We start from the raw sequence: 11,050 nt of genomic DNA on the forward strand, positions 1-11,050 counted from the left end.
TTCCTCGGATTCTATGAAAAGGAATGATTTTATATTTGGTTTGTAGCTTGATAATGGTAAGCTGTAGTGTGTAAGCCATGCAACTACTTTCTTGTTTGCTGGAAGTTTTAAATTTATGTTATTAGCTTCTATGGGGATCCTCAATGTCTGAGTGTTCCAAATAATCTAACTACTGTATCACTAGCCTGTTAAAACAGAGGAAGTGAGTTTAAATCAAGAATATGGCAGGTGCACTCGACAATGATTAATAGTGTCCAGTAAAAAGTAAAATCACAAAAATACTGAACTCAGAGGAAAATCAAATTGGAAAGTCCCTAATCACATGGCAAAATCAAATGACAAAACACATCAAAAACGAATGGACAACAACTGTCATATTCCTGACTTGGTACAGCATTTTCAAATGTAGAAAATGGTGGATTAAACCTGGTTTTATAGTGCTAAACCTCTCACTTTGTACGACAGTCTCATCAAATTCTGTTATATTGTCCAGGCATAGGTTGGTGGTTCTCTAGACAATCTGGCTTCCTCTATTGATACAAACTGACTGCCATGAAATGGCACAATAGTGCTGAAAATGGTGTGAAACATCAATCAATTCAGGGGCGGATCCAGCCATTTTAAAAAGGGTTCCTAACCCAGGACAAAGGGGAAGTTCCCGACTACATGTCCCCATTCAAATGCATTAATCGTCCAAAAAAAAGGGGGGTTCAAACCACCGGAACCCCCTGGATCCGCCACTGCAATTATAGCTTTTATGGAAACAAATAAATAAATTGTTGGTCTTGAGCTTGAGAATGTTGAGGCTGCTAGCAATTTTTACAAGCACTGTGAGACAACCCTCTTTGTACAAGGAAAAGTTTTATCAAAGCAGGTTCGATGCCTGGTATTACAGCAAAACTTATCAGCAAGACAAGATCTGCTTATAAATCAGTAAGTATAAAACATCAGAGATCTTGCCCTTTTGATGATTGTTATCGTTTGTGTTTTGGGCTAAAACTAAAGAAAATAGAAAGATACTTAAAACAAAAGATGATCAGCAATATTGAAGATAAATATCAACAAAAAATGGATTTTAAATAAGTTATAAATAAATTATAATCTACATACTGTAAATTTCGTTATTATTGTGAGGTTTTTATTATTCCGAAAAATGAAGGGGGTTATAATCGCAACAATTAAAACTCACATTTTGTATTTATTTATATAAATTAAACAAGATTTCTCTCGATATCGCAAATATTAAAACCAAATTTTAGTCTAAAATGAAAAATTGCAATATTAAATGCACACAATAATTTCTGAATTTACAGTGATCCGCAATGTCTAAAAGGCAATGTGAGCTGTTGCCACCACTTAGCACTTAGCTGAAGACATCTATTATATGAACTATTTCAAAGATCTACATGTCCAGTTTGAATGGTGAATCCGATTGTGTATATGGTGTTACGCTCTCTGCAATTTAAGAACCCTTGCAACAACATCTTTGAGTTTGACATGTGGCCTGTTAGCTTGAAGGCTTAATTTGTGTCCCTATCTAATACAATCTCTTTCCCATGTTTAGCCAAATTTACCAGATTTGCAACCAAGTTGACCTTTATTATAGGACCTTCCTATTCTTTTTTTTAGCTCACCTGGCCCACAGGGCCAAGTGAGCTTTTCCCATCACTTTGCGTCCGTCATCCGTTGTCCGTCGTCATCCGTTGTCCGTCGTCATCCGTTGTCGTTAACTTCTACAAAAATCTTCTCCTCTGAAACTACTGGGCCAAATTAAACCAAACTTGGCCACAATAATCATTGGGGTATCTAGTTTAAAAAATGTGTGGCGTGACCCGACCAACCAACCAAGATGGCACTCATTGCTAAAAATAGAACATAGGGGTAAAATGCAGTTTTTGGCTTATAACTCAAAAACCAAAGCATTTAGAGCAAATCTGAAATGGGGTAAATTGTTTATCAGGTCAAGATCTATCTGCCGTAATATTTTCAGATGAATCAAACAATCCGTTGTTGGGTTGCTGCCCCTGAATTGATAATTTTAAGGAAATTTTGCTGTTTTTAGTTATTATCTTGAATATTATTATAGATAGAGATAAACTGTAAACAGCAATAATGTTCAGCAAAGTAAGATTTACAAATAAGTCAACATGACCGAAATGGTCAGTTGACCCCTTTAGGAGTTATTGCCCTTTATAGTCAATTTTTAACCATTTTACGTAAATCTTAGTTATCTTTGACAGAAGTCTTCTCCTCTGAAACCACTGGGCCAAATTAATCCAAACTTGGCCACAATCTTCTTTGGGATATATGACTTGAATCACATGTCTGGTAACCTGGCCATCAAATCAAGATGGCCGCCACAGCTAAAAATAGAACATAGGGGTAAAATGCAGTTTTTGGCTTATAACTCAAAAACCAAAGCATTTAGAGTAATCTGACAAGGGATAAAATTGTTTATCAGGTCAAGATCTATCTGCCCTGAAATTTTCAGATGAATCAGACAACCCTGAATAGGTATTTTAAGGAAATTTTGCTGTTTTTGGTTATTATCTTGAATATTATTATAGATAGAGATAAACTGTAAACAGCAATAATGTTCAGCAAAGTAAGATTTACAAATAAGTCAACATGACCGAAATGGTCAGTTGACCCCTTTAGGAGTTATTGCCCTTTATAGTCAATTTTGAACCATTTTTCGTAAATCTTAGTAATCTTTTACAAAAATCTTCTCCTCTGAAACTACTGAACCAAATTAATCCAAACTTGTCCACAATCATTATTAGGGTATCTAGTTTAAAAAATGTGTCCGATGACCTGGCCAACCAACCAAGATGGCTGCCATGTCTAAAAATAGAAGATAGGGGTAAAATGCAGTTTTTGGCTTATAACTCAAAAACCAAAGCATTTAGAGCAAATTTAATGGGGTGAAATCGTTCATCAGGTCAAAATCTATCTGCCCTGACATTTTCAGATGAATCGGACAACCCGTTGTTGGGTTGCTGCCCCTGAATTGGTAATTTTAAGGAAATTTTACTGTTTTTGGTTATTATCTTGAATATTAATATTGATAGAGATAAACTGTAAACAGCAAAAATGTTCAGTAAAGTAAGATTTAAAAATAAGTCAAATGACCTATTTGGTCAGTTGACCCATTTAGGAGTTATTGCCCTTTATAGTCAATTTTAACCATTTTTCTTAAATCTTAGTAATCTTTTACAAAAATCTTCTCTAAATCACTGGGCCAAGTTAATCCAAACTTGTCCACAATCATCATTGGGGTATCTAGTTTGAAAAATGTGTCCGATGACCCGGCCATTCAACCAAGATGGCCGCCACAGCTAAAAGTAGAACAGAGGGGTAAAATGCAGTTTTTGGCTTTTAACTCAAAAACCAAAGCATTTAGAGCAAATCTGATGCGGGTAAAATTGTTTATTAGGTCGAGATCTATCTGGCCTTAAATTTTCAGATGAATCGGACAACCCATTGTTGGGTTGCTGCCCCTGAATTGGTAATTTTAAGGAAATTTTGCTGATTTTGGATATTATCTTGAATACTATTATAGATAGAGATAACCTGTAAAAAGCAATAATGTTCAGCAAAGTAAGATCTACAAATAAGTCAACATGACTGAAATGGTCAATTGACCCCCTAAGGAGTTAATGTCCTTTATAGTCAATTTTTAACAATTTTCATTGGGCCAAGTTCATTATAGATAGAGATAATTGTAAGCAGCAAGAATGTTCAGTAAAGTAAGATGTACAAACACATCACCATCACCAAAACACAATTTTGTCATGAATCCATCTGTTTTGTCTTGTTTAATATTCACATATACCAAGGTGAGCGACACAGGCTCTTTAGAGCCTCTAGTTTTATTAATCTGCTTGTCTTGAAGAAGCATGAACTTTTTGCCACTGGGCATTAAGCAACCATCAATCAATCAAAGACTTTCTATTTTCAGCTGATTCCAATGAGTTTTGGTGTTTTGGTCTATTTCTCTTATACTGTATTCAATATTATAGGTCTACTATATTTGGTGTATGGAATTATTGTAAGGTGTACATGTCTAGCTGGTAGATGTCATCTGACCTTGACCTCATTTTCATGGCTCAAAGTTAAAGTTACGTTTTTGAGTTTTTGTCTTTTTTTCTGATACTGTATGCAATAGGTCAACTATATTTGGTGTATAGAAATATTTTATGATCTATTTGTCAGTAACGCAGGTTTTATTTGACCTCTCATTTTCACTTGTATGGAAGAATTGTTAGCTGTACATGTCTGCCTGATATGGTTCATCTGACCTTGACCTCAGTTTCACGGTTCACTGATCAATGTTTAGTTTTCCTGGTTAATGTCAGGTTTATGTAATAGGACTGTTAAGATAATAAAGATGGCGAGACATGTCAGCGTGTGCACTCTTGTTGACTAATATTCGTGCTTTTGTGTATTTTTCTGTAAATTTTATAGATTGGTAACAACATGAATAAGTAGACTATTGCCATGTGTAAAGGGACCATGAGATCTATTTCGATGTGCTTTGCATGCTTCAAAATAACCTTCATTGTTTATCGCTTGGTATCTAGGGGGATTACTGCGATCTCAGCTGTATCAAACCAGACATATAGGAAGATGTGGTATGAGTGAAAATAAGACAACTCTCCATCCAAGTCACAATTTATAATAGGTCAAGGTACAGCTTTCAACATGGAGCCCTGGCTCACACCGAACAACAAGCTATAAAGAGCCCAAAAAATTACTAGTGTAAAACCATTTATACAGGAAAACCAACGGTGATTGTTTTCTGCTCTTTGGTCGGGTTGTTAACTTATTGTATCTTCAACACATTCCCAAATTCCATTCTCTATTTTACGGAAGTTTATAACTGCTGCTTCTCTTATAACAATGAAGCTTGAAGCAGTAAGAGCAAAGACTGCTGAATGTAACCTTTTGGACAAATGAGCTATACATAAGGCTGTAGTATGGGTAATGTAAACATTTGCATGTTCTTGTCCTCATAAGAATGTACTACTAGCCACTGGGCAATAAACACCAATACATATTTATTCAACGGGTATGCTTGATACCAACACTTTGTTACAGGTGATTTTTTCTCGAGCCTGCGACTTTTGTCGCGGAAAGCTCGACATAGGGATAGTGATCCAGCGGCGGCGTTAGCTAACTTAAAAGCTTTATATTTTAGAAGATAGAAGATCTGGATGCTTCATACTATGTATAAAGATGCCTCATGTTACTAAGTTTATGTCTGTCACATGTCTATGGTCATTGACCTTATTTTCATGGTTCAGTGACTACTTGAAAAAAAAGGAAAGGTTTTTGTAATGTTAATTTCTCTATTATTATGAGTAATAGGATAACTATATTTGGTATGTGCATCATGGCCGTCAGACAGTTTTCACTTGACCTCGACCTCAATTCATGAATCAGTGAACAAGGTTAAGTTTTTGGTGGTCAAGTCCATATCTCAGATACTATAAACAAAAGGTAGAGTATATTCGATGCATAGCATGACTGAAAGGTGTACATGTCCAACTGGCAGGTGTCATCTGACCTTGACCTCATTTTCATGGTTCAGTGGTTATAGTTTTTGTGTTTTAGTCTGTTTTTCCCTATACATTATCGTTATTATATATGCAATAAGTCTACTATATTTGGTGTATAGAATGGTTGTAAGGTGTACGTGTCTAGTTGGCAGGGGTCATCTGACCTTGACCTCATTTCCATGGTTCAGTAATCAAAGTTAAGTTTTTTGAGTTTTGCTCTTTTTTCTAATACTATATGCAATAGGTCATTACTATATTTCAAAATTGGTGTATGGACACATTTTATGATGATGATGAACAAAGTCTCGCAGGTTTTATTTGACCTTGATCACGGTTCATTGCTCAGTGTTAAGTTTTTTGTCGTGGTCTATTTTTCTAAACTACTAGACCATACCCGCGAAATCGCGGGTATTTAGAGCTTGTCAACTATATTTGTTGTAAGGAAGGATTGTAAGCTGTACATGTCTGACTGGCATGGTCTATCTGATCTTGACCTCATTTGCATGATTCATTGGTCAATATTTAGTTTTCTTGGTAAAGTCTGTTTCGATTCTTAGAAACTATAAGCAATAGGTAAACTATATTTAGCGTATTGAATGATTGTAAGGTGTATATTTATTTCAGAAGTTCTTGTTTGTTTTACATGACCTTGACCTCATTTTCTTGAATTATGTTTTTAAGTTTATGTGATCTTATGTGATAGTTCTAGTAACGCTTTAAATATATTTAGGACTGTTAACATAATATCAATGATTAGTAAAGAAGGCGAGACATTTCCAGCGTGTGTATTCATACGAAACGAGTGACTGGTGAAAAACAATGTTTATCCAATTCTTAAACCAATGCATGTGTATATCATAAACATAGTCTTCTGTGCACGATCACCGGATTTTTACGAGAAGGGTCACGCTCGCTCAGGTCACTTTAATACGGAAAAAATTTCGGCGAAAAAGTAAAACTTCTTCTAAATGTGGACAAATTAAAGAATTGTCTATAGAAATACGTGTATGTATAAAAGCTTTATTATATCAACTATCCATTTAGTTCTAAAAAACGAATGCATATTTTTTTTTTTATTTGCGGTTTCATGACTTTAAAAGACAGTAGTTTTGGGTACCCAAATCACACATATTTTGACAGTTTTGTCACCTAAGTTTATTTTTCAAGACAAAAGTTTCAAATTCGTGATTTTTTTTGTAGATGTTTGCCGATCATATAGATTTTCGTTTGGATCTGTACATTTTAATGTTTGAAAGCATTTATATTGGATAATAACTTTATAGCTAGCCACATCATGACGATGTGAAATAAGACTTATGTTGTAGGGGAAACAACTCGTGTGAATAAGATTATACCAGCTTAAGAAGCTGTCTTTGATGGAAAAAAAACTGTGGAGGTTAAGGTGTTCAATTTGAGCGTTGGTTGGAAAAACCAGAATAGGCAGGACCAGAAAGACAAAGAATTGTATAACAGAGTATAAAAAATTACAAAATTAGTGAAAAATTTTGCCGTCAATCTGTACAGCTGTGTGGTCGTTGATACAATTCCAATTAAAAAAAATAATGGGTTTAAAAACTATAATGCTATATCTTTCTTTCAAGACCTAGAATTTTGCTACAAACACCTGTTCTTCTTCCATGACGAGTACTGTGTTACTGTATCCCTGCAGACAAACATAGAAACAAGCTTGTCAGTAACTACTAGTATTCATTTGTTAATTTATGTATCATTATCATTGAAGACCCATTGGTGACCTTTGGCGGTTTGTTGTTTGCTTTGGTCGGGTTGTTGTCTTTTTGATACATTCCCCATTTCCATTCTAAATTTTATAATATATCGGTTTTTTTCCAGTGTAAATCACAACTCACCTGGAATCGCATATGAACTTACTAAAGATGAAATCCTAACCAATCGTAAATAGATATAAGAAGATGTGGTATGAGTGTCAATGAGACGACTCTCCATTCAAGTCACAATTTATAAAATTAAACCATTATAATAATGTCAAAGTACGGTCTTCAAAAGTACTGAGTCTTTGCTCACACCGAACACTGAGCAAGCTATAATTACTAGTGTAAAACCATTCAAACGGGAAAACCAAGATCTTGGTACACTATAAAAAACGAGAAACAATTATGAACCACATCAACAAACGATAACTATACTGAACATCATATTCCTGACTTAGGACATGTGCAAACAATTGGATCAGGGTTTAACGTTTGAATGGTAACAAAACTTCACCCTTATCAGAATCAATAACTCTCTTTAATGTTACACGGGAATTTCAACCACAGATACAAACATCAATAAAAACGTGATCATCCTTCACTCTACTGAATACCGAAATTACAAACAAGCTAATCATAGATATACCAGGATCAAAATTTTATATTTACGGCAGACGCGCGCTTCGTTTTAAAAAGACTCATCAGTGACGCTCGAATCAAAAAATGTTCAAAAGGCCAAATTGAGTACAAAGTTGAAGAGCATTGATCGAGGACCAAAAATTCCTAAAAGTTTTGCCAAATACAACTTAGATAATCTATTCCTGGGGTAGAAAAGCCTTAGTTTTTCAAAAATTCAAAGTTTTGTTAACAGTTAATTTATAATTATGAACATATCAATGATAACTCAATTCAACACAGAAGTGCTGACTACTGGGCTGGTGATACCCTCGGGGAAATAAATTTCCATGGCACCAGCAGTGGCATCGACCCAGTGGTTGCAAATAAACTCATCATAGGTACGCCTGACGCGTAAAAACATTTTTATATTTGTGGGTCTTAATTCTTTCCACATTATATAACTTCTGTTTTATTAAGGTGGTATGGGTGTCTTTCTCCATCTTTGATTGTAAAAAACAGAGAACCAAAGGTCCAGATTTTCTATCGAGTTAGCAAAATTTGATGCAGGAATGCAGATATTTAATGTGAATTTTCATTTAAAAGAACCAATTTATAAGAACATAACTTATCAATATTAATATATTTGGTTGTTTTTAAAAAATAAATTAATTGGCATTTTAAGGGGAGGTAACTCTAAAACAGTGAATTTTCTGAAGGATTCTACATGGAATTTTCCTATTTTGTATTTTAGCCAGAAAAAAACGTACGGTGACCATATCTTTTCTTTTGATATTCTTAAAGCATTGTCTGAAAGCTATCTTTTTCTGGAGTATTTAACAATTCTATCATTTTGTTTAGTTTCTAATCACAAAATGGTGTTTTTTCCTGTATATCCATACAAAATTGTCATTTTGTCACGCCATGTAGCTTGAGAAAATGCGCGGTGACCTATCATTTTAATTATATTTTTCAGCATATATCAATAGATAATACATTTTGGCAAAGTATGAACTATTTTATCATTTTTGTTTTAGACTCAAGGGCCAAGTGAGCTTTTCTCATCACTTGGTGTCCGTCGTCCGTCGTCGTCATCCGTTAACCTTTACGCCAAAAGCCAAAAAATCTTCTCCTCTGACACCGCCTACCGACCAACATGTCCGCTATGGCTAACATAGAAAATAGGGGTAAAAATTTTCATCAGGTTTAGATCTCTTTGCCCTGAAATTTTCAAACGAATCAGACAATCCATTAGTAGGTTGAATTTGTAATTTTAACGAATTTCTTTTTATTTTTTGTTTTTGTTATTATCTTGAATATTATTATAGATAGAGATAAAAAGTATCTAGCTTTAAAAAATGTGTCCGATGATCGCGACTGCCAATTAACATGGCCAATATGGCTCAACATAGACCATAGAGGTATATTGCAAGTTTTGTCTATTGTTTGGAAAACCGTTATAAATAGAGAAGATCTGACTGGGCAGAAATTATCAGGATGTTCAGCTCTAACAACTGTCCAATACTTTAAAATTGCCAAACGACTTTTTTATGGGAGTTGTTGACCTTAAATGAGAAATTTTACCAATTTTATCATGTTTGCCTATTATCTTGAAAACTATCATAGTTACAGAGAAACATTAAATTGCAAACCTGATCAGCAAGACAAGTTATAAACAAATAAGTTTCACATTTTCAAAATCGGCAGCCTACTCCTTATCAGAGTTATTGCCCTTTATGATGATTTTTACAACATTTTGCGTTTTTGCCTCATTTCCTAAACATTATAGTCTATAGATAGAAACGTGAATAAGCAAAAATGATCAGCAACACTATAAGATCTATACAATTAAGACAATATAGAGGAATTCGTCCGACATACTAACAATTCATAGTTTGCTGATAAAGGTAGTATGCTGTCACTCTTTAAGGGAGTGATTGTCCAGCCCCTTATATATATAAATAAGGATTTATTTTACCCTCTTTTGTGTTTGGGGCAAAACTGAAGCAGATAAAGAGCTTTTGCTTATTTATGTTGTTTTTATGACAAATAAAGTCAAAGAGAGCTTCTCTATCAAAGTTACATTTTTCACATGAAGTTAAAAAATGGATTTATCTTCTACTAGTACTTAGTACAGCCATGTAGATGAGCATTTTTTTGGGGAAATTATTTATTTCGTGGTATATCAGAAAAACGACCAAATTCAGTTTGAAGCATATGAGCATATGATACGTAATGTTCAAATAGCTCTTCTTAAATCAGAGTTCTTAACAAAAAAATTAGAGAGATAATTTTCATAGCCAAAACTTTGTTTGTTTAAATTAGAAATAATTGAACAATTTTCCATCAGAAGCATTTTGTTGGCAAATGTTAATATATTAAGTGTGAATTATTTTGTTATATATTATTAAAAAAAATTGCTGTTCAAAATCTTTTACTTGTTTAATTCCAAAAAATCTAATAATAAATAAGTTGATATGAAGTAATTAGTTTCTCACATTGAAGATTTTTCATTATAGATATTTTCAAGAATTTAGATTAAATAAGCCTAGTAATTGGTAATCCATTACAAAAGAAATATTCTTGATAACCTCCCAATACCTCTGAATTATATCATTACAGAATGGGTTTAAGTGTATGGTCAAAATATGTACACACTCATTTTTATTCCCGAAGACAAATTTATAAAATAATTGTCTTTTACTCTGACATGTACTATAAATTATTGCACAAGTAATACGTGAATTTTAATCAAATATTGTACAAATTATGATATGTACAAGCACTTTTTAAAAAATTACAAATTTGTACAGTCAAAATGCAAACAACGATTTGTACATTTATTTCGTAAAAATTATAATTTGTAACTTGACACAACGTATATGACAATAGTATTTTGTTTTCTTTGCTCTCCATATATTTCAAACGACATTTCTCAGATGTAAAATCTAGAGAAACCCCGCATAGTTTCCGCGAGGCCTATTGGCGGAAGTTTGATTTTTCTGTGCCTTTCGAGGACATACAAATGTATCTTATGGTCTGTAATATATTGATAGGGTTAAGCTGAATGATAAATTAAAATTTCTTTTACAAAATGAACTGAATTTTCATGTCGATTTGATCCCAAACCCCTTATTGGTGCCC

This window comes from Mytilus galloprovincialis, chromosome 8, assembly GCF_965363235.1.
Source record: "Mytilus galloprovincialis chromosome 8, xbMytGall1.hap1.1, whole genome shotgun sequence".
In the NCBI taxonomy this organism is placed as follows: domain Eukaryota; kingdom Metazoa; phylum Mollusca; class Bivalvia; order Mytilida; family Mytilidae; genus Mytilus; species Mytilus galloprovincialis.